Genomic DNA, 22,136 nt, shown 5'->3' with positions numbered 1-22,136 from the left:
TTTTGTGGTTTGTAAATTGGAAGGATAGGTTGTGTCAGTCACTAAATGCTTTCCCAACATTTAGAAAACATTACTTCTTATGCAAGCTAAGGCTATTTTAAAGCTACAGAAAATGAAAGGTTAAATACCATAAAACCCGTGACTAATTTTCCTTTCATATTATTATGATTTGAAGCTTGTCAAATACTTTGTTGACATATGTTTACCTTAGTGTGGCTCCAATTAAAGCAAAATCCCTGATCCTGCAAGCCAATCTACCTAGCAGACCCTACAGCCGTGACAGTGGAGTAGGCTTGCACCCTAAATAGTGAAGATGAATTATCTTTATTGCCTGATGTAATAAGTGAGCAATGTAAAGAGGGCATGAACACAACAGATTTTTTTTTTAACCCAAGGTCTTGTGGAATAGTTGGAATCTTTGGAAACAGATTTAGACGATCAGGAGAAACTGAAATAAGCAGGTCTGTGAACAACTAAACAAGCAAAGATAATGGACAGCAATAGGCACTATAATAATGTTTTACTGAAATAATGTTATGCAGAATAGTATCCTAGTAGATCTTATAATTATAATTGAGATTTGTTTTTTTTTGCTATTTTGTGCAGGGGCAATGTGTGACCATGGGAAATACCAGAAATTCAGGGGCTTGAAAAGTTTGAGTTTATTCATGCTAACAAAACAAGGCAGGAGCAAGAAATAAGTTATTACTTTGACCTTAGACATTGAAAGTGAATTGTAAATTTCATTTTAAAAAAAACCCTCAAGATTCCATATTTTTGATATTATACACTTGAGAACTCAGTATTTTCAAATCTCTTTTTTTCATGTTGAGGCCAGCTATAGAACTCTTGCATTGAAATATTTTTGCAGTTAACCACGTTAAACTTGAGTAAAATTTTCAAAAGCACCTAACTGACTTAAAAGTTTGTCTTGTTTTCAAAAGTGACTTAGAAAGCCACTTTTGAAAATGGGACTTAGGCTCTTAAGTCAATTAGGTATTTTAAGTCCAATTTCCTAAGTCACTTTTGAAAACAAGACTCAAACTTTTACCCTTGCTCTCAGAACACTAGCCAGCACAAAAGTGAGAATGCACTGTTTAGCAACAGACTAGTAGCAGAACTTGCCCGTCAGACTGAACAAATTTATTGTCATTTCATTTCTGTTCATTTTTTTTTAATTCTTTCATATAGCAAAATCTACACTATTCACCAGTATATGTAGACTTAAAAATTACAAATATTTGTTTTCAAATAATTTGAGATTCTGTGTTGAAACTTAAAACAGGTTCAGCTGTTGTTGTTTCAAGTGGTTGTAATATGATCAACTGTTCCAGAGGGAAAATATTCTTCAAGTCTTGAGTGGTAATGGTGGGAAAGGAATTTGAATATGTAAATATATTTTTAACTTTAGTCCACATACACACTCATTTATGGATATTTTTTTAATTGCTTAATGTAAATCTGCCAAGCACAAAGATTATTCATTTTAAAAAGGGGAGAGGATGAAAGGAATTGTAGCTTCAAACTGAAAAATGTTTGAAATTATGAACATTTATATAAAAGGCAGTTTGCTTGACTGGTCATGCTATTTGTTAGGCTATTATTTTATATATTTGTACATTTATTTCTCCATAGTCATCCTCTTGCTTTAGCCTTCAGTGAGTTAATAATTTTGTACAGTGAGATTGCAATTTTTATTTTTATTTTTTTTTAATTCAAATCAGGTCTGTCAGTCAGTACCATATTCTCAGTGGTAGATCAGGTAAGAAGGAAAAAGGAGCCATCTTAAGAACATAATTTCAATAACTTGCAAACAGGGCCAGAAAAAAAAAATAATGTAAAGGTATGTTTGATATACTTGAAAGCCTTCTCCAGCATAAAAGTCACTGTTTAAAGTGTGTGTTTCAAGTTAAATTTACTTAAGACAACATCTGCATTAGAAAATTTTAGTAAAAATAACCCACTGGGGGGATTTTATTCTTGTGGCATAATTCTGCAAGGTTCTGAGAGGTTCTAAGCATGCACAACTCCCTTTGAAGTTGCTGGGACTTGAGGATACTCCTCACCTGACAGGAGGCTGTCAATATCTGGACTCTTAATGCTTACGGAAAATTACTTGGAAAAATTTCCTGTGCATCCAGGGATCAACAAAAGAGAGGGCAGCAGCTTGTTTGAGAAATGTAACCATATGCTCCCATGTACCAGAGAGATGTAATATTCTGAAAGCTAGGTAAGCTGGAAGTAATAGATCAGTAGTACTTACTGGTTTTTATTACATATTAGTATTTATATAAGTCTTGAGAACCACATTTTTAAAGGTGCAAAATTTTGTTCAATATGTTTTTAGTTGAAAAAATACTATAAATTGGTAGTCCTTATGTGTACAGTAGAAAACATCAGTTATATGCAAAGTATAGATTTGAGAGACGTTGATACAGTTTTTCTGTTTCTGGGGCTTTGAAAAAGGAGATGGTTCAAGTAACCTGTATTTTACACCAAAACCTCACTAAATTTGTAGCTGTGATTACTAATGGTCTCAACTGTAAATTAGCTTAAATTGTAACAACCACTAAAGTATATAACTGAATACACATTTATGAGATTCCTTGTGGTTTTGTTACACTGAAATGTGACATATAGCCCACTCCAATAATAATACACTGATTGGGGAAGCACAAACCCGACAGTACTAAGCACACTTGAAAATGACATGGAAGACCATGGTGATTTATCACACAAAGTGAGATAAGGAAAATATACAAAAAAGTTATACTTTTGGCCAAAGTTTTGTCAGAGCCTCACCATTCTCTCTCACACAGAACCTTCACAATTAAAACTTCTTGTCCTATGTTAGAGCCAACACTCCTGCCTGAGAACTCCATGGGGATTCATCCAGAGCCTACAAATGCCTCTTCCCAGTTTGCTGGCGTGCTCACTATTGAATCGAGCGAGGCACTCTCTCTTCCCCACTACCCACCTGGGGTCCTATTCTACCTGTGAAGAGAAAAAAACACCTTTGGTGCAACCACTGATCCACCGTATTAATTAAACCTAAACCATGTTTAAAATTCAGCGGAACCAGTAGTAGTACAGTGGGGATTCTATAAAATTCCCCAATATATAGTATAGGCTTTAAGGAATGAGTGAAGGAAGCAGGGCCAGTGTAAGGAAGTTTCGTGCCCTAGGCAAAACTTCCACCTTGCGCCCCCCCCCCAGCCCTGCGGCAGCTCCCCCCCCCACAGCTCCCCCTCCTGCCCTGAGGTGCCCCCCGCGCGGCAGCTCCCCCCCCAAGGAGCCGTGCGGCAGCTCCCCATCCCAGCTCACCTCTGCTCCGCCTCCTCCCCAAGCATGCTGCCCCCGCTCTAATTCTCCTCCCCTCCAAGGCTTGCAGCGCCAAACAGCTGATTGGCGCCGCAAGCCTAGGAGGCGGGAGAAGAACAGCTATGGCGTGCTTGGGGAGGGGGCATAGCAGAGGTGAGCTGGGGTGGGGAGCCCTGCGGCAGCTCCCCCCTGCCCTGAGGCACACCCCCCCCCGCGGCAGCTCCCCACCCCCCCCGGCCTGGGGAGCCGAGTGGCAGCTCCCCACCCCAGTTCACCTCTGCTCCGCCTCCTCCCCGAGCATGCCGCCCCCGCTCTAATTCTCCTCTCCTCCCAGGCTTGCAGCGCCAAACAGCTGATTGGCGCTGCAAGCCTGGGAGGTGGGAGAAGTGGAGCAGCGACCGCGCGGCAGCCCAGCCCAGGAACGCTATTAAAAAAAAAATTGGGGGCACCGCTTTTTGGCACCCCCAAATCTTGGCGCCCTAGGCAACCGCCTAGTTTGCTTTAATGGTAGCACCGGCCCTGGAAGGAAGACATTCCCTATGCTGTGATTGAATATGCTGTATCTGCAATACTCCCTACTCAGGCTTCAAAACCCCCCAAAATTAGAAATTGCACCCAAGACTCTTGCACATTGTCAGCATTGGGGACGATAGTAACATAATCAGTGTTTGCTCATGTGTGTTAAATCGATTGATATTCTGCTAATTGATTTACCTAATGTAGATAAAGCCTTGGGCACCAGGCTTCCCCGTCCCCACAAATGGCCCCTTTGACTCTGCTGTTCTAATTCACGGCTAGAAAATACCTATTTTGCTCCTAATTATATATAAAATTAGCCTAGAAGGGTTGTGGCATTGTTGATTTGGTTTTTTCTAGGGCTGTCAATGGCAGTTGACTCACGTGATTAACTCAAAAAAATTAATCATAAATTGTACTGTTAAACAATAGAATAGCAATTGAAATTTAAATATTTTTGGATGTTTTCTATATTTTCAAATATATTGATTTCAATTACAACACAGAACACAAAGTGTACAGTGCTCACTTTATATTTATTTTTGATTACAAGTATTTGCACTGTAAAAAAAACAAAGAAATATTTTTCAATTCACCTAATACAAGTACTATAGTGCAATCTCTTTATCCTGAAAGTTGAACTTACAAATGTAGAATTGTGTACCAAAAATAATTGCATTCAAAAATAAAACAATATAAAACTTTAGAGCCTACAAGTCCGCTCAATCCTACTTCAGCCAATTGCTCAGACAAACAAGTTTAATTAAAATTTGCAGGAGATAATGCTGCCCGCTTGTTGTTTACAGTGTCACCTGAAAGTGAGAACAGGCGTTCGCATGGCACTTTTATAGCCGGCGTTGCAAGGTATTTACGTGCTGGATATGCTAAACATTCATATGCCCCTTCGTGCTTTGGCCAACATTCCAGAGGACATGCTGAGGATGCTTGTTTAAAAAAAAAAGTGTTAATTACTGTACAGGAGTTGGCCGGGGCTCGACCCGCTCCGGGGCAGCGGGGAGCCACACCGACTCACTTCCTGCTGGGGCTTGAGTGCTTTGTCTGGCTGTCGGGTCTTGCCCGGCAGCCCTTGCAGTCCTGAAAGATACAGGAAGCCCGACCCCGGCTCAGGGCGGGCACCAGTGTTAGGTCAGGGCTCAGACCCTTAGTCAGGGTTGGGCAACAGTAAACAAAGTATTTAAGCCTAAGGCTTAGGTCAGGGCGGGGCAACAAACACTGAGGCAGAGCTCAGGCCCTCAGGCAGGGCTGAGCCACACTACATAAAGTATTTAAGCCCAGGCCCTAGGTCAGGGCGGGGCCACAAACGCTGAGGCAGAGCTCAGGCCCTCAGGCAGGGCTGAGCCACAGTAATAGGCCTGAGCCTCAACAGGCCTGGGGAGGGGGAGACTGCCACCCACAGGTTGGGTGGCAGGGGGGACGCAGGCCCTCCCACTCCACTGTGTCCCAGCCCAGGGCCCTAGCAGCAGCAGAAGACTCGCTGCTGCGTCAGTGGGGATCCTGGCCGCAACACACTGACATCGGCTCTGGCAGTGCTGCAGCCAGACTGGGGTCGGCTGCCCCCGGGCTACTTCCAGACTCCCCCTCTGGGCCTACCTGGGTGCTGGCGTCGGCCTCGGGGGGATCCTGGACCATGGGTTCGTCCGGCCAGGGATCATTTGGCAAGTCCGGGAGCTCCTCCGGATAGGTGGCGCAGGGCAGGCCCGGCGGCTCCTCGGGGTAGCGGGCGCAGGGCAGGCCCGGCGGCTCCTCGGGGTCACTCTGGGCCGCGGAGGTTTCCCAGCCCCGAGCTACGCTGGAGACGTCTGGTCTCTCCGGCTGCTGGGCTAGACTGAGTTCTGAGGGCCCGGTTTTATGCTTCCGGGTCGCCGCCTGACCCTCTGAGGGGCGGGCTCAGAACTCCCTAGCTCCGCCCACTCCGGCCTCCGGATGGGCTCTTCCCCTTCCGGGGCGGCGGGGAACCACACCAACTCACCCCACGAAGTCGCGGGACCTCCTCGTCAACCTCTTCCTGGCTCTAGCCAAGCTTACCATCTATAATACCAGGGAGAAGATGTTGGCCGAGGGGGTGCTCTGCGACTGTGGGGCCTACTTTCGTACCTTTTTGGTTTCACGTCTCCGGGCGGAGTTCCACTGGGCAGCGTCCGCTGGCTCCCTTGCCTCCTTTGAGGAGCAGTGGGCGCTGTCCGGGGTTCTTTGCTCGGTGTCCCCATTTGGTTCCCTGATTTTGAACCTTTGATTGTCACCTCACTTCCTGTTTTTTTATTAGTTGTCCCACGGAATTACTTGGTTCTGGGTCCAGTGGTCCCCCCCGCTAAGTTGGGGGAGGGGCCTTTAGCAGTGGGCGGGTGAGCACGCCCACCTAAAAAAAAAAAAAAAAAAAAAAACAACCTCACTACAATTACATATGTGACTGAACTCCTTGGGGGAGAATTGTATGTCTCCTGTTCGTTTGGCACATGTTCGTTTTAAGAACACTTTCACAGCAGATTTGACAAAACGCAAAGAAGGTACCAATGTGAGATTTCTAAAAATAGCTACAGCACTCAACCCAAGGTTTAAGAATCTGAAGTGCGGTCCAAAATCTGAGAGGGATAAGGTGTGGAGCATGCTTTCAGGAGACTTAAAAAGAGCAACACTCAGATACGTAAACTACAGAATCTGAACCACCAAAAAAGAAAATCAACCTTCTGCTGGTGGCATCTGATTCAGATGATGAAAATGAACATGCGTCTGTCCACACTGCTTTGGATCGTTATCAAGCAGAACCCATCATCAGCATGGATGCATGTCCTCTGGAATGGTGGTTGAAGCATGAAGGGACATGTAAATCTTTAGTGCATCTGGCACGTAAATATTTTGCGGTGCTGGCTACAACAGTGCCATGCGAACGCCCGTTCTCACTTTCAGGTGACATTGTAAACAAGAAGTGGGCAGCATTATCTCCTGCAAATTGTAACCAAACTTGTTTGTCTGAGCGATTGGTTGAAATAGGACTGAGTGGACATGCAGGTTCTAAAATTTTACATTGTTTTATTTTTGAATGCAGTTTTTTGTACATAATTCCACATTTGTAAGTTCAACTTTCATGATAAAGAGATTGCACTATAGTACTTGTATTAGGTGAATTGAAAAATATTATTTATTTTTTCAGTGCAAATACTTGTAATCAAAAATAAATATAAAATGAGCACTGTACACTTTGTATTCCGTGTTGTAATTGAAATCAATATATTTGAAAATGTAGAAAACATCCAAAATATTTAAATAAATGGTATTCTTTTATTATTTAACAGTGCGATTAACTGCGCTTAATTTTTTTAATCGAGTGACAGCCCTAGTTTTTTCTTAAACACATTAGAAATAGCTTTTGGCTACCCTCATTTTATTGGAGGAGTTTGTCAAGTTCTTGGTAAGAGCTGAACAGTGATGTCACAGGAGGAAATAGTTTATTTAAATAAACTATAGGTCAGGTCTATCTGTGTACATGGTATCTATGTGCAGTTGTTTTTATACACCATTAATACAGTGAGAAACGATGCACAGCTTCTGGTTATCTTTGAAATGGATTTATTTAGGGCTTTATAGAATCAGAGAAATGTAGGACTGGAAGGGACCTCAAGAGGTGATCTAGTCCATCCCACTGAGGCAGGATCAATTATACTAGACCGTCACTAACAGGTGTTTGTCTAACCTGTTCTTAAAAACTTCCAGTGACAATGATTCCACAACCTCCCTTGATAACTTGTTCTAGTGCTTTAAAAAAAAAAAAAAAAAAAATAGGAAATCCAGTCATATTGATCCCAAGGGATGGGAACACAAATTTTAGATAGCTATCATATTAGGTTTGTACTCTTGCCTTGCCATATAGGCATTACATTTACCTACCCAGTTAACAAATGTAATATCTGTGGATGAAACTGTTGAAAGAGCAGGATACTGTCTCTACTGTGTTCTTACAGGAGACCCATTTTAAAGGGTCATTGTCAAGTCAATTTAGTTCCAAGATCTGTTCTGTGTGTAACAAAACAAAATATTTTTACATTGCCCCATAATAAAAACAGAAATGTTTATAGTAAAGAAATAATAAAATTGAAACTGATTAGAAACTTACTAAAAAGTAAAATTGATTTGGGTATATCTGTTATTGCTTGTGAATGAAATGAACCAGGGTGGATAAAAATCAAAGATATTTTTTTTAATGGATTTTTTTTATTTAAATTGGATTTTATTTCATAAAATGCTTTTTGAGGAAAAAAACTAAAGAGTTTTAATTAAGATAAATTATAGCTCAAAGATATCTCCTCATGGAATAGGGATTATAAATTCTAATTCTACAGTATGAGAATATATTCATGTAATATTTAAGAAAAATTTTGTAAATGAGTTCCACTAGTTCATGGATTAGGGACCCAATTTTGGGGGCTCCAGGGGCTTCTGTATAGATTATTTAGGTTAATCTTTCTATCTACCCAATGGGACTCAATGCTCAGTCTAGAAGATACCATCAGAGATACTTAGTTTTGCAGTTCTCAAACTGTGGATTTGTCTCCAGAGATAACATGCTTGTTAATAATAAAAATGTTTTTTAAATAAATAAATAATAGAGGTGAGAAATAACAGACCTCAACCCTATTATCCCATGGCTAATTTGTGTACACAGAGTCAATCCTTTACCTCTCTGTAAAAGTGCAAAGTTTCAAAAAGTTCAATGAATAGAAGATTGTTGGGGGTGGAATAGATCTGGACAAGTAGAAGAAGTCTGGAGATAAATGTGAGAAGGGAGGGACAGGAAGTAGAAACAAAGTGAAACTGTTGGAGCAGCATATTCCAGAAGTCTTGAGGTCTTTCTGAGTGTAGCCTTCATTGATTTGAGTTCTACCATACCATTCTCTCACTAGAAGGGAAAACCTATCATGGCAGCAGGCCATAAAAGAGACCCAGTTTGGGAATATTTTAATGAAGTTCCTCTACCTGTGGGTAAGACAGGCATGCCAGCAAAATGCAAACAGTGCAACAAAGAAATGCAAGGCCTGGTTGCCCAAATGAAACAACATCATGAAACATGTTCCTTCTCAGGAGGAAACTGCGTTGAAGATGATGGAAGGAACATGTCTGAACATGCAGGATCTTCAGGGTGGTAAACTTTTTTTATTTCATACTTCTTTCTTAAGGACTGCCTGTCTTCCTTCTGGACTATTGTTGAATGCTCATGTTTGAGCAAAAAATATAGTTGTTACGCTATAGTACTATCATTTTAGATGCAGTTGTGATAAAAAATAAATAGCTGAAATAGGCAGATCTTCCTTTTACAATTTCACCTTTAAAGTAGTACTGAGTGTCAGGGAATGCAATGAGTAATACTAAATGAGCAGCATGGTAATAATAATTAAATAACTGCATTCACTTATTTTGTTTGAGAATCCATCCTCAACATACAGGATTCTGAAGACTATCCCCCTTCAAGATCACTGTCATTTTCTATAGTTTCAGAGTTATCTGCCAATGATAGTGTATCAGAGGGGTAGCCGTGTTAGTCTGGATCTGTAAAAAGCAACAGAGGGTCCTGTGGCACCTTATAGACTAACAGATGTATTGGAGCATAAGCTTTCGTGGGTGATGATGTTTTAAAGAAAGTCACACCAGTGAACTGGTGGAAGTCATATAAGTCATATAAGCACTTGGATTCAGAGACAGTTGAAGTGATAATCTCACTTTTAACAGCAGTAGCTTCTTCTGCCGGTGTAGAAAGAATATTTTCTTCCTTTGGACTAATTCATTCCAAATTGAGAAATAGTTTGGGACCTGAAAAAGCAGGAAAGTTTGTTTTTCTTTTCCAGATTATGAACAAACAGGAAAATGAAGGTGAGGACGACTGAGTTAGCTGCAGAAGCCAATATTTTAAGTTTCCCATGTTGATCTGGCTGATATAGTTGATTTAGGTTTTTTGTTTTGTTTTTTTTTTTAATATTTCATTTAACTATTTTAGTTAAAAACATTTATAACAAACAAACCTGATTTTAAGAAACTTAAATGTTTAACTAAATTCAAAAATTCTTATGCTTGTTTTGTTAAAATATTATATGTTTGCTGTTGAAGAAAAAAATCCAGAATACATAACATTGTTGTTTTAGTTAAATAAAACAATTTAAATGTCTGTCTGTTGATGTTCTCCTCCTAATACAGCATGGTAAGAAAATCCTCCAAATATTAATGATTAACCGGTTGAATTGGAGATACTTCACCTCCCAATGACTTCATAAATATCTGCTTCAATTACCTTTGGTAAATGAAATAACTTAAACAATCATTCATTTTCTGATATAGTGGTAAAATTAATCTGAAAAGTTTTCAAAGTAAATCAGTTAAAAAATGTATAGTGTGTATCTTCTAAAAATGAAACCTACATCTATGAGTTATGAAGAATATGTATTAAGGTTATAACAACCAACAAGAATGCACTTTTATGTAGAAATCCATGATTAAATCGAGTCTTCCTGACTAGTGATTTAAATCACATCTACCCTGAAATGAACAAAGTAAAGAAAAAATATATGTGGTGCCTGTGGAAACTAAATTAGATTTTTCAAACTCCACTTCTAGTGAGCTTGATGCTGTCAGTTGCACATATAAGGAAATGTGGGTTTTTGTTTTAAATACGTTAGCTCTGTTTTTCACCGTTAGAGTCATTGACCTTATAAAGGTCTAATTTTCTCAAGTAGTAACATCTTTTAAAATCACATTCTCTCAGGAACCCTAGCTGTCCTACAAAAAAACAATATCCTGTCCAAACTGTTATGTGAGCAGTATGGTTTTCCAGCCACACCTTAAGTAGTTGAAGATTAATTTAGATGTCCCAAAATAATATTGCTTAAATGTTTCTTGGTTCTTTTTTAGATCATGGTATTTCTCACTTGATCCTCCCATCTACAATCCTGAATTCAAAACAGCTCAACTTTTTTTTCTTGCCTACAGCCAATTCCATATTAAGTACTGCACTATACTACATAGGCAAACAGGGTTACAACTATAAATAAATTAGATATTAAGGGTCAGATTTTTAAAGGTATTTAGACACCTAAAAATCTGGTTCTATGGGCCTAATTCTTCTACTGTTACTTAAACTGAGCAGTATCTTACCCATGCGTAATCCCTTTGAAATCAAGGAGAATGCCTCCAAAGTAAGGCCCCAATCCTGCAAAGACTTAATTGTATTTAAATTTAAGCATTCAAGTAGTTCCACAGGGTTAACTGAGGCAGAAGTCTTTTGGAAAAAGTGTGTGATCATGTAATTAAAGACTGTATCATAATGCACATAGGAGTTGAATTAAAATGGCACAGATAACTTTGAATCTGGCATTTCCAAACTTTCAAATGCTTGATTTCATAACTTAAAGCCCTGACTTAGGAAAGCATTCCAGACTAACACGGCTGCTACTCTGAAACCATTCCTTTTCAGTAAAGCATCTAAATGTGTGCTTTAAGCACATATTTCAGGCACTAAGACATGATCTTAATACTATTATTTAGCACTTCCACAATGATTTTCAGAGAGACAAACAAGCATTTAACCTTAGGATCCTCAGTATAACTCTGCTAAGGGGTGAACATTATTTTTCACATATTACAGATAAGGAATCTGACCCACCTACTCTTTAAGATGGACTCATTCTATTTCAATCTTTGTCATTAGCCTTCAAGGTAGTAGTATCATAAAAATTATCAGAAATGGCTGAAATTTGATTTCCAAATTGCATTATAAAAATCTTAGGTTGCTTGTAAATTAATGAATGAATGTGCTTTGTGCAGTTATAAAATTCAAATGTAAAAGTGTCTCTCTGCCACCTAAAAACTGGAAAGACTCTGACGCTTCGGGCTTTATCTGAACCTACAGGCTTTCCTGAAAAACACCACCTGAAGTTGTACTTGGAGTTGTTTGCACCACATAAATCTTAGCCCAGTGTTCTCATGTAAAGATGGACCTAAGCTTGTGTGGATTTCAGTACTAGTAGTCCTGGAAGGTCGCAAATGAGTGGGATACTTTTGTGTACTAAAAACACGCTGGTTCAGAACAAGGTATTGTTTGTAAGTATTGTCCGTCACATAATAAATAAGGATATGTTTCCAAAGTGAACAAATAATGACAAGGCTCTACGCTCAAATGAAAACGCTTCATTGTTTTAGAAATCTGTCTTTAGCCAATGTTGGCCTTTTACACATTGGAGACCACTTAAAAAAAAGGTAATTCAATAGTGTGAGATTGTTAGCCCAACTAAATAAGCCTCCAGAAGAGAATATATTTCAGAACAACATTCATGCTATAAGACAACATGGAAACAGTTTATCTCTGTCTGTTTTAAGATTTTGTAGCGTATCAAAATGTGATGCTGACAGGCATGATGCCAGCTCTCGCCCAGACTACAGGCATTAGCTAAGAGCTAACAAATCCATAGCTCGAGACCAGACCAGTTCACCTGTATGCTAGTTTTGCTCATAATAGGTATTAGTCTTCTAATAATATTTAGTGTTTGGACTCTATGGGATGCTTGTAAGTTGCTGCATGCATTAATATCACTTATAGCATGGAATAGTGACATGACAAGAAAATATGTAAGTTTTGCTTTATAACTTTGAAAATGTTTGCTCTGAACTTGTGAACCTAGGCACAGGGATCATCCCGCCGTCCATCCAGAAGGACTGTGAAAATCAGATGGGCCATCAAGGAACATCACAATATAAAACATTGGTTAAGGGCAGTGGCAGCAGCAGTGCAGAAGGAAGGATGGCATGGTACGGTATTGCCACCCTTCCTTCTGCGCTGCTGCTGGTCAGCAGCTGCCACTTTCTGGCCACCCAGCTCTGAAGGCAGCACAGAAGGAAAGGTGGCAATATCATGACCCCCTTACAATAACCTTGCAATCCCCCCCCCCCCCCCCATGACCGTCTTTTGGGTCAGGACCCCCAGTTTGAGTAACAGTAACACTGGTCTCCACTGTGAAATCTGTATAGTATAGGGGTGAAAGTACACAAAAGATCTGATTTCACAGCAGAGGTCAGATTTCACAGTGCGAGACGTGTTTTTCATGGCCATGAATTTGGTAGGGCCCTAATTATACTGAATCAATGGTGTGCAAGAGTACAGAATCCTCTTAAGGAGTCAGGCAATGCAATGCAATTTTATTGAAAATGAAGAGGGATCCATTCCTCCACGTTAGCCAAAGGCTTTTCGTGTATAATTGCAAACAGGTCTGCCACAGTTCTGAAGCTTGTCACAGATTCAGCTGTTAGTATTCAGTGAGGCTAACAATAATATTGCAATGAATTGGTTTGTGGAATTTTTTATTCTGCTAACCTCTTTCTAAGAGAATGAGTCAGACAACCTTACTTTCTAGTAGCCACTGTTTGGGCTCTGAATCCTTCATTCTCCAGAGCATTAGAAAAAGTTCAGGGCAAACCCCTGAGAATGACTGGGCTAATGTGTATATACCATTGGCCTCTACTGGATGGAACTAGCATGGATTAACTGTGTGTCATAAGCACCAATACTGTTAACAATAAAAGTAGCCTCTCGTTTCATTCAAATCATATGGACCCCAGTGCATTTTAGCAGGAAGATCTGAGTTATAAACCACTTGTTATGGTAAAGTACCAAGTGGCCATGATGTGCAGCATAATGATAATTATGATTTCCTAGGAGGCCATAGATTCATTAGTATGGTTCTAATGACATTCCAAATCCCAACAGAAAATTCATCCTCAAGGATGCAGCATACACCAAGCTAAAATTCAAGGACAAGTAACACTAAGATATGCAGAGATGGTACTTGTAGCCTAGTGTTGCTGTTACATTGCTAGAGGCTTCTACTCTGTGAATATTGCCTGGGGATTGAAAATCAGGATGGGCAAATTGGTTAGAAAAAAATAAGAGCCTTGAATCTTATTACATACACTGATCTGAACCCATACCATTTAGATTAAATTAAATAAGGATCCTCCTTCTTCCTATTCCTAATATTGATTCCATTCCTTTCTTCCTCTCTGGGTATGTCTAAACTGCAATTCAAACCCCGGGGCTGGCCCATGCCAGCTGACTCTGGCTCACCCGGACTGGGCTCAGAGGCTGTTTAATTGTGGTGTAGACATTTGGGCTCAGGCTGTAACTCAGCTCTAGAACCCTGTGAGGTGGGAGGGTCCCAGAGCTCAGGTTGCAGCCCAAGCCTGAACACCTACATCACAATTAAACAGCCCCTAACCAGAGCCCCTTAGACAAAGTCAGCTGGCTTGGGCCAGCTGCAGGTTATTAATTGCTGTGTAGACATACCTGCTGTGGCCTCTGGTAAGTTTCTAGCCTTATCTCACTTCCTGAGACACTCCAATATTCCCCAGCTCCTTCCTCCTCCCTGAGTCCCTCCCACAAACAAATGTTTCTTCTAATTGCAACCCCATACTACTTTTGAAGATGTCCAAGGTTTTTACCCCATTTCAGAATAAAGTTAAGGTCCTACTTTCTCTATATGTAACAAGGTTCACCAAATATTTGTAGGGCTCTACCAAATTCACGGCCATGAAAAATGCTTAGTAAAGGGTAAAAGCACACAAAAGATGAGATTTCACAGGGGGAAGCCAGATTTCACAGTCCATGATGCATTTTTCAGGCCATGAATTTGGTAGGGTCTTACCTATACTATACAGATTTCACAGGGGAGACCAGCATTTCTCAAATTGGGGGTCCTGACCCAAAAGGGAGTTGCAGGGGGGGTCACGGTATTGCCACCCTGACTTGTGCGCTGCTGCCATCAGAGCTGGGCAGCTGGAGAGTGGCAGCTGTTGGCCAGGCACTCAGCTCTGAAGGCAGTGCCCCACCAGCAGCAGCGCACAAGTCAGGGTGGCAATACCATACCGTGCCATCCTTACTTCTGTGCTGCTGCTGGCAGCAGCTCTATCCTCAGAGCTGGGCTCCCAGCCAGCACTGCCGCTCTCCAGCGGCCCAGCTCTGAAGGCAGTGCTGCCACCAGCAGCCACGCAGAAGTAAGGGTAACAGTACCCCCCCACACACACAATAACCTTGCAAATCCCCCCCCCCCAACTCCTTTTTGGGTTAGGACCCCTACAATTACAATACTGTGAAATTTCTGATTTAAATAGCTGAAATCATGAAATCTACAATTTTTAAAGTCCTATGATCATGAAATTGACCAAAATGGACCATGAATTTGGTAGGGCCCTATATATTTGTACTGCTGGCAGACCTTTAAAGTATACCAGAAACATCCTTGACAACTGTTTCCAACCTATTTGTTGCCAGTAGAGTTATGTCACTTTTTCCTGTCTGTTATAGATAAGTTGTTTCTTTTTAACAACCATGCTAGGTAGACTGTAGTTTCTTAAAATAGTTGGAACAGTTTGTAATAATGATAAATGTGGGCACTAGCCATATTGTTAGAATTGTATTAGTTTATACTAGTGTGTGAAAATGGTTTCAAACACAAGCACAGTGTGGTCAGGGTCTCTCTCTAATAACATGTCTTCCAGCTGCTTGATTCAGAGTTCTGTCATGGATGTGGACTTCAACATATACTGTTGCTTGGTGTTAACTGATTGTGTGTCACTTAAGTCTATGTGACCTTTGCCATTCACTTTAAGTGTCCGGTTGCCTCAGATGTTGGAGATGGTAATAAAATTGTGAAGGGTGAGGTAGGTATTTGCCTTAGGACTTGTGATTAGTAAAGTGTAGTGAGTGTGCCACATAATAGTTTTCTCCTTCTGTGTTATCAGAAAGTCCTCAACAACCTTTATCCTGCTTGTCAGACAAAATCTACTCCATAAGGAATGGCACATCAAACTGGGGAAGGGCAGGTTGAAGAAAAGAGTAAATAAAATAGAAGGTAGAGTGCTGTTAATTAAAAAGAGGAAGGAGGATATAAACTGCCCCACCCAGTCTTTTTAATTTTAACTTTCTAAGCTTCGCTCTCTTTAAATTTAGATTGCATCTTGAGTTCTGTTGCAACTAATATTTTTTACTTAGTTGTGAACAGTTTTGGGAGATCAGCATGTTTTGTGTGTTTATCCTCAATGGGTTAATATTAACTGCAAAAGTAACACAAGTTGCATTGTATTGTATTTTAATGTTTCTCAGAATGAAACTAGACAGCCTAATTTGACCATTTTAAAAGGGCTTTATGTATCATCTGTCTGACTGATTCTTCTCTCTGCCTGACAACAGGATATTTATTTATTTCTCCATTAGTTAACTATACAATTTGTGGTTCTTTATTTTTAGGTTCAGATGGGTTTTTGTGCTTCAGAAGTCTTTTTTTTTTTTGGTAACTATTTTTCATTTTGTTGAGCAGGCACAAAAGTGAAAACATCTAGACTTTTTCAACTGAAATTTTGTGTTTTCATTCTGTTACTGTTAGAAGCTAGGAATGGGCGACAGGGGATGGATCACTTGATGATGGGGCACCTGGCATTGGCCACTGTCGGAAGACAGGTTTCGGGATTAGATGGACCTTTGGTCTGACCCAGTAAGGCTGTTCTTATGTTCTAGCATCCAAGATATTTCAGCCATGGTTTTGCAATCACTTTTGTCTGATGTACAACAAAAAGCAAAGGCTCAGGAATTTACAGGGCCAGTTGTGCAAATTCTTCTTAATGGTGCCATGCTTTGTTGTCTACTTTGAGTTTGGTTATTTAATATCAATATTTTAATTTCACTCAAAGGCCCGGATCAGGGCCCCATTGTGCTTCATGCTGTGCTATTTTTATTGATGACTTTAGTTTGAGAGACAATATAAATCTAGTTCCTTGAGAATCTTTCAGTTTCACACCATCAGAATAGATTCAATTTATCCTGCAAAGAGCTAGTCATGTACATCTTATTCTGGCAAAATTTTCATTGAAGTCAAAGCGCTAAAGCTTTTCTACAAGAAATCAGATTATAGTCTTGATTCTGCAACACTTATTTATCTTCAATAGCATTTACTTACATTAGTATTCCATGAACTTCAAAGGGTCTGATTGCATAAAAAAATAATATTGATTATAGGGGTATGTCCTAAATGCAGAGTTAACTTCAGTTATCTACATTCAAGTTACTCTTCTCAAGTTAGCTAGCTGGAGTGAGAGCAGCCATGCTGAGAAATAACATTCAAGCTACTGTGTCCATACCGGCACTGCAGTTATTCATATGTGGCACTAAGATTTCTGGGGGCACATCCCATGGTTCTTTGCACTGCAGTATGCTGAGCTATTCTATTAATTCTTTCCCAGTGAATTGTGAGATAACTTGTCTGTCCTTTGGGCACATGCAGGGAACTATAGGAAGGCACTGGAGGTTTAGCAGCACTCAAATGGAGCTAGCCTGAGTCCACACTACAGAGTGGTCATGTTACCCACAGATCAATTATGTTAACTTAAGCTTTAACCTATACCTCCTTATGGGCTAGCCAACTTGAATTAAAAGTGCCACTACACTTGAGTGTAGCACCTAGCATGAGTCCCATCCACACACAAAAACCCTTAACTCAAGTTATGACTTCAGTTAACTTTGAAGTGAAGACAGGCTCTAAGAGTTGCAGAATCAGACCCCATATTAATAAAAGGTTTTGTTCAATCTAAGCTACAGTGGTTGTGATGGATACAAAGTTTGGCATTAAAAATGGTAAAGACAGATGATGGTTCTGCTGTATAACCTGGTATTCAGTATATCCTTTCTCAAGTTTTCAGTTTATTAAGGAGTAATTCTTATGTTCCAGCTTGCTCTTTACATTCTATTGCGATTGTATGTAAGTTGCATTTGCTATAACTTGATTTCTGTCTATTGCACCTTGACTTGAAGAATAGAATTTCCCCCACTATCTTCCTCAACCCCCAAGCTTCAGAAGCAGTTGTGTTCAAATGCAGCCTCCCATGGAGGGATCATACACACTGTATTCTCTCTCTATTGGAGACCTTGGTCAAGATTTAAAAAACTGGAGCCCCGGTTCAGCAAAGTGCTGACACATGTTAGTTTATATTTCTGGAAATGTCACTCTGACAATATCCTGTAGTCTCAGTGATAAAATAAAGTGAATAAAAAGTTATATTATTCAGTATTCTAACTAGGTGATCATAGTAGTGGTCCCCTATGGCCTTAAAATCTATGAAACCAGGTGGCAGACAGTGCCTGATCATGCACAGACAGATTTAGCTGAACCACATACACACAAGATAAACAAGGAACTTTTATTTTTCTCATTGTAAACCTGTGATAAGCTCTTTTTCTCTTCCAAACAGGTACTACTGGTGCCATTGACTATACCAAGATTTTGGAGGCTATATATAGTCTACTGCTGTTGTAATTATGATCTGTGACTGCTCCTACCTCAGCTCTCAAACTCTTTGTACAGGTTAGTTGTGAGATTGGCAGTACCTGTTTTATTTTCTTCATTATAGTGCAAGCTGACAAGAACAAAGCTGAAGAGGAAGATTGAAGAGTTTGGATTAAGCGTGTTTTGATACAGTAGATGGGACATACTGGAAGTGTTTTGGAGGGGGTTAAATCACAGCTCTCATGAGGATGAACTGATTATCCACTATGACCCCCAAGTCTTTTTCGGAATCAGTGCCTCCCAGGATAGAGTCCCCCATCTGGTAAGAATGGCCTGAATTCTTTGTTCCTATATGTGTATGTGCACATTTAGCCATATTAAAACTCATATTGTTTGCTTTCCCCAAGATTCCCAAGCAATCCAGATCATTCTGTATCAGTGACCTGTCCTCTTCATTATTTGCCACTCCCTCTAATCTTTGTGTCATCCGCAAACTGTATCTGTCATGATTTTATGGTCTCTTGCCGGTCACTGATAAAAATGTTAAATATTGTAGGGCCAAGAACTAATCTCTGTGGAACCCCACTAGAAACACACCCACTCTGTGATGATCTCCTCCCCCCCCACCCCCGTAAAATTACATCAGTCACTCAGTTTTTAATCCATTTAATGTGTGCCATGTTGATTTTTATATTGTTCTAGTTTCTGAAATCAAACTGTTGTGTAGTATCAGGTCAAATTTCCTGAACTTTAATTTGCCATACAAATCCATTAATTGGATACATAACAATTGGTGGTGGTTTTGGGAAGTGGGTCACTAGCTGAATATTTGTCTAAAATGGTTTAAAATAGATAACTGCAATTTTAGTGAGAGGGTATAGTGTGTATATATAAGGAGGATTGGGAATGGGAAAAAGAAGGGAAATTGCACTGTATATCAGAAATATATTCATAAATGATGAACAAAGGACAATTATAAGGATCAGAAATAGCAAATGTGCATGTGTTAGTTAGAGATGAGTAACTGGTTTGGGGCTACAATGGGGCAAAAGGGCCAAGCAGACAGAGGAAGAGATAACAAGTGGAAATGTTCTGCTACCCATACAGGTCTAGGGATGTAGAAAACAATGAGCTGGGAAGGGGGTGAAGAATGAGAATGCGGGGGGGGGGGGGGGGGGGGAGGGAAGAATAGCTAAATGTCATCAAGGAAATAATATAATTGAAGAAAGAGGACAATGATATAAGAAGTTATGACAAGAAACAATTGCTGAAAACTAAAAAGTTTAGACTGGACAAAAATAAAAGCATTCTTCGAGTAATTAGTCATTAGAATAGACTGCAAGTGCTCAAAGCCCTTTCCCTGGAGCTATGTAAAACAGATAAGACAAGACATTATTGAAAATGTAAGGAATTGTCCTGCAAAATTCAATTTGTCAGACCAGATGAGCTAAGGCTTTTCAGGCCTTAGACAGTATTATCTGTAAATCTAACAGCAGAATACCTGCCCTAACAAATGGTCCTCCCTGCATTTGGAAAAATTGGGTGTGTAATTCATTTCCAGTGGAGGCTGTGGACAGGACTCAGGGTTGTTTAACACCATGTCATCTAACCCTGTGCTGAGAATAGCCTCCGTTGTTTCTACCACCAGTGGAGAGATGTACCAGTTGGTCTCAATTTTAGCAATGTGGATACAGCTATAGAATCTCAGAGCAATTGGGAAATGTAGGCTCATCTCTTATATAGGGTGAAATCCTGGCTTTAACAATTGTGGCTGTGCTGGCGGAGGGGAGTGGTGCCAGCTGCATATCTGGCATGAAATTATCTGGCAGGCACAAGATAGGATGGGTTGGGGGTGAAGCATTTCCAGGTATAACTAGGAGAAGGAGCATTGTCATACTGCTAGCAGCCACTGATGTCCTCAGCATCGGCAGCACATATACTAAAATTGGAACGAGAAGATTAGCATGGCCTCTGCGCAAGGATGACACGGGGAAAAAAAGCAGCACATTAGCTAGTCGTAGGCCTGGCCATGCCTCTTGGAACAATGATACACTATGTAAATAGGAACAGACTTATGCCATGCTGCTTTCTTCCATACCTAGCACATCTGTGCAGCGCGGAGCAGGATATGGTCATCTCTAGTAATTATTATATAACTATAAATTAAATACTGTTATTAATTTGCACTTCTATATCTCCTTTCATTGGAAAATGCCAAAGCCCTATGCAAACATTAACAAATAACACCTTGCAAGATCTGTCTATGGTAGGTCAGCATTAGCATGGCTGGTTATTTGTTCCCTGAGGAAGTGATAGGTTAGAGGCTTAAACAGGATCCTCAAAATATTTTAATTAATTTTAAATTACTTTTGTAACTGAAAGCCCCTCCTTCATTCCTCATGTTGTACAGTTTCCTTTTAATTTTGCTTTTCATTTTTCACTGTTGTGTAAAGTGCACAAATCTACATAACCAATAATAAACAACTGGCTCAATTGTTAGTTAACAGATTTATATAAGCATTGTAAATCCATTAACAATCTGGTCACTAGATGAAGCACTGACCTATTTCTCAGACTTAATAGCTGATAAACCATAACTGGTGATCTATAAAAGCGGGAATGTGTTAAGAAAAATTAATAGCTGCAACAGCAGAGCAAAAGATTAGTCTCCTTCCAGGCTTTCCCCAATCAGAACGCATGGCTCACTGTTATGTGCTTACTAATTATTTGTCAGCCACCAAACTTTGACTCAGATTAACTTTGCAGTACAGTGAAGTTGCTACGCTGACGGATGGGTGCGCACCTCTCTCCCTCCCGCTCACCTGGTTTACTGCTGAAGAATGCTATGCAAGTAATTTAATATGATTTACATTCAAGATGGTCCAGAATACAAATCCTGGATCCAGACACTCCTAGACTCAGGGAAGGATGGTTTTTAAATCTAGGACTATCTCTTATCCCTACAATAAGGAAAAACAAAATTGTGGATCCAAACACTATCTAATCTGGGGAGATTTGTGATCAAAATACAAATTTTGTGGCTTGAGCCCAGATTAGGCCCATCACTGGAATTATAAAAGAGAGGATGCATCTTTTTCCCAAATAAACATATCCCTCCACCCATTATAACCAGTTTTAGAGACATGCAATAAGTGAAATAGTGTTGTCACCCTTTGTGTATTGTCTATAGTGAGGCAAGTGACAAAAAAACACAAAGGAACTGTAACTAGCAGAAATGATGTGGTGCACACATCATTCTAAAGGGGCAGATGGTGTGAGCTCTAGCAGCCAAAGTTACATTTGCTTGGGGAATAGAGAAGGGACAGTGGAGCCTCACATAGGAAGGGGAGGTGGATAGCAGATCCCTCATGATTGTGAGAGGAAGGTAGTGAGAGCCTCCTATTGTTGGGGAAGTAGAGGGAGCTGAAGAAACTGCTACTCAGTTACTACCTCCCTTGCTTCAGAAGCGTTCTGTAAAATGTGTGTCCTATTCAGTTTCTGCTTCCAAATATACTTCTTGTATGGCTGTTCTGGTAGGGAAATAGTGGCACTGTTGCTCAGGAATCACTTGCACCTCCACCTTCACCATATTTAGTTATAGGCATTCTCACAATTAGCCATCTTTGCTGATGTTCAAACCAAATCCAGGCAGGAGAAATTACCTTACATTTTGAAGCATTGTTCTCCGACATTCTTGACCTGGACTGCCTTCAGGGGTTTTGCTGTCCAAGGTAAACTGTCAAATGTCTGCCTGTCTTTCTTAAGGTTGTCTTGAGCCTTCACTGCCATAGTATTCAAGCACTTTCCAGGTAAGCTGAATCTGCATGGAGAGTTTAGTCTTCCCCCTTTCCTGGTTAAAAATGGACTAATATGCTTAGCTAACTGCTGCCATGGGCAACCACTCATCCTGCTCTTTTAGCAATGGTTTAAAGCTTTTAGAATCTGGTTTTTCAAAAGTGTATAGGGTACTTCTGC

At 40.2% G+C, this 22,136-nt stretch overlaps 1 non-coding gene across 1 annotated transcript; it reads left to right on the top strand.

Annotated features, from left to right (window-relative positions):
• Positions 1-20,075: 20,075 nt before the first annotated feature.
• On the top strand, positions 20,076-20,178 carry LOC135879794 (U6 spliceosomal RNA). The gene has a single exon (XR_010561468.1). It is a non-coding gene; the product is annotated as a U6 spliceosomal RNA (small nuclear RNA).
• Positions 20,179-22,136: the final 1,958 nt, after the last annotated feature.

This window comes from Emys orbicularis, chromosome 5 (assembly GCF_028017835.1).
Source record: "Emys orbicularis isolate rEmyOrb1 chromosome 5, rEmyOrb1.hap1, whole genome shotgun sequence".
In the NCBI taxonomy this organism is placed as follows: domain Eukaryota; kingdom Metazoa; phylum Chordata; order Testudines; family Emydidae; genus Emys; species Emys orbicularis.
This window is presented reverse-complemented; position numbering and strand designations above follow the sequence as displayed.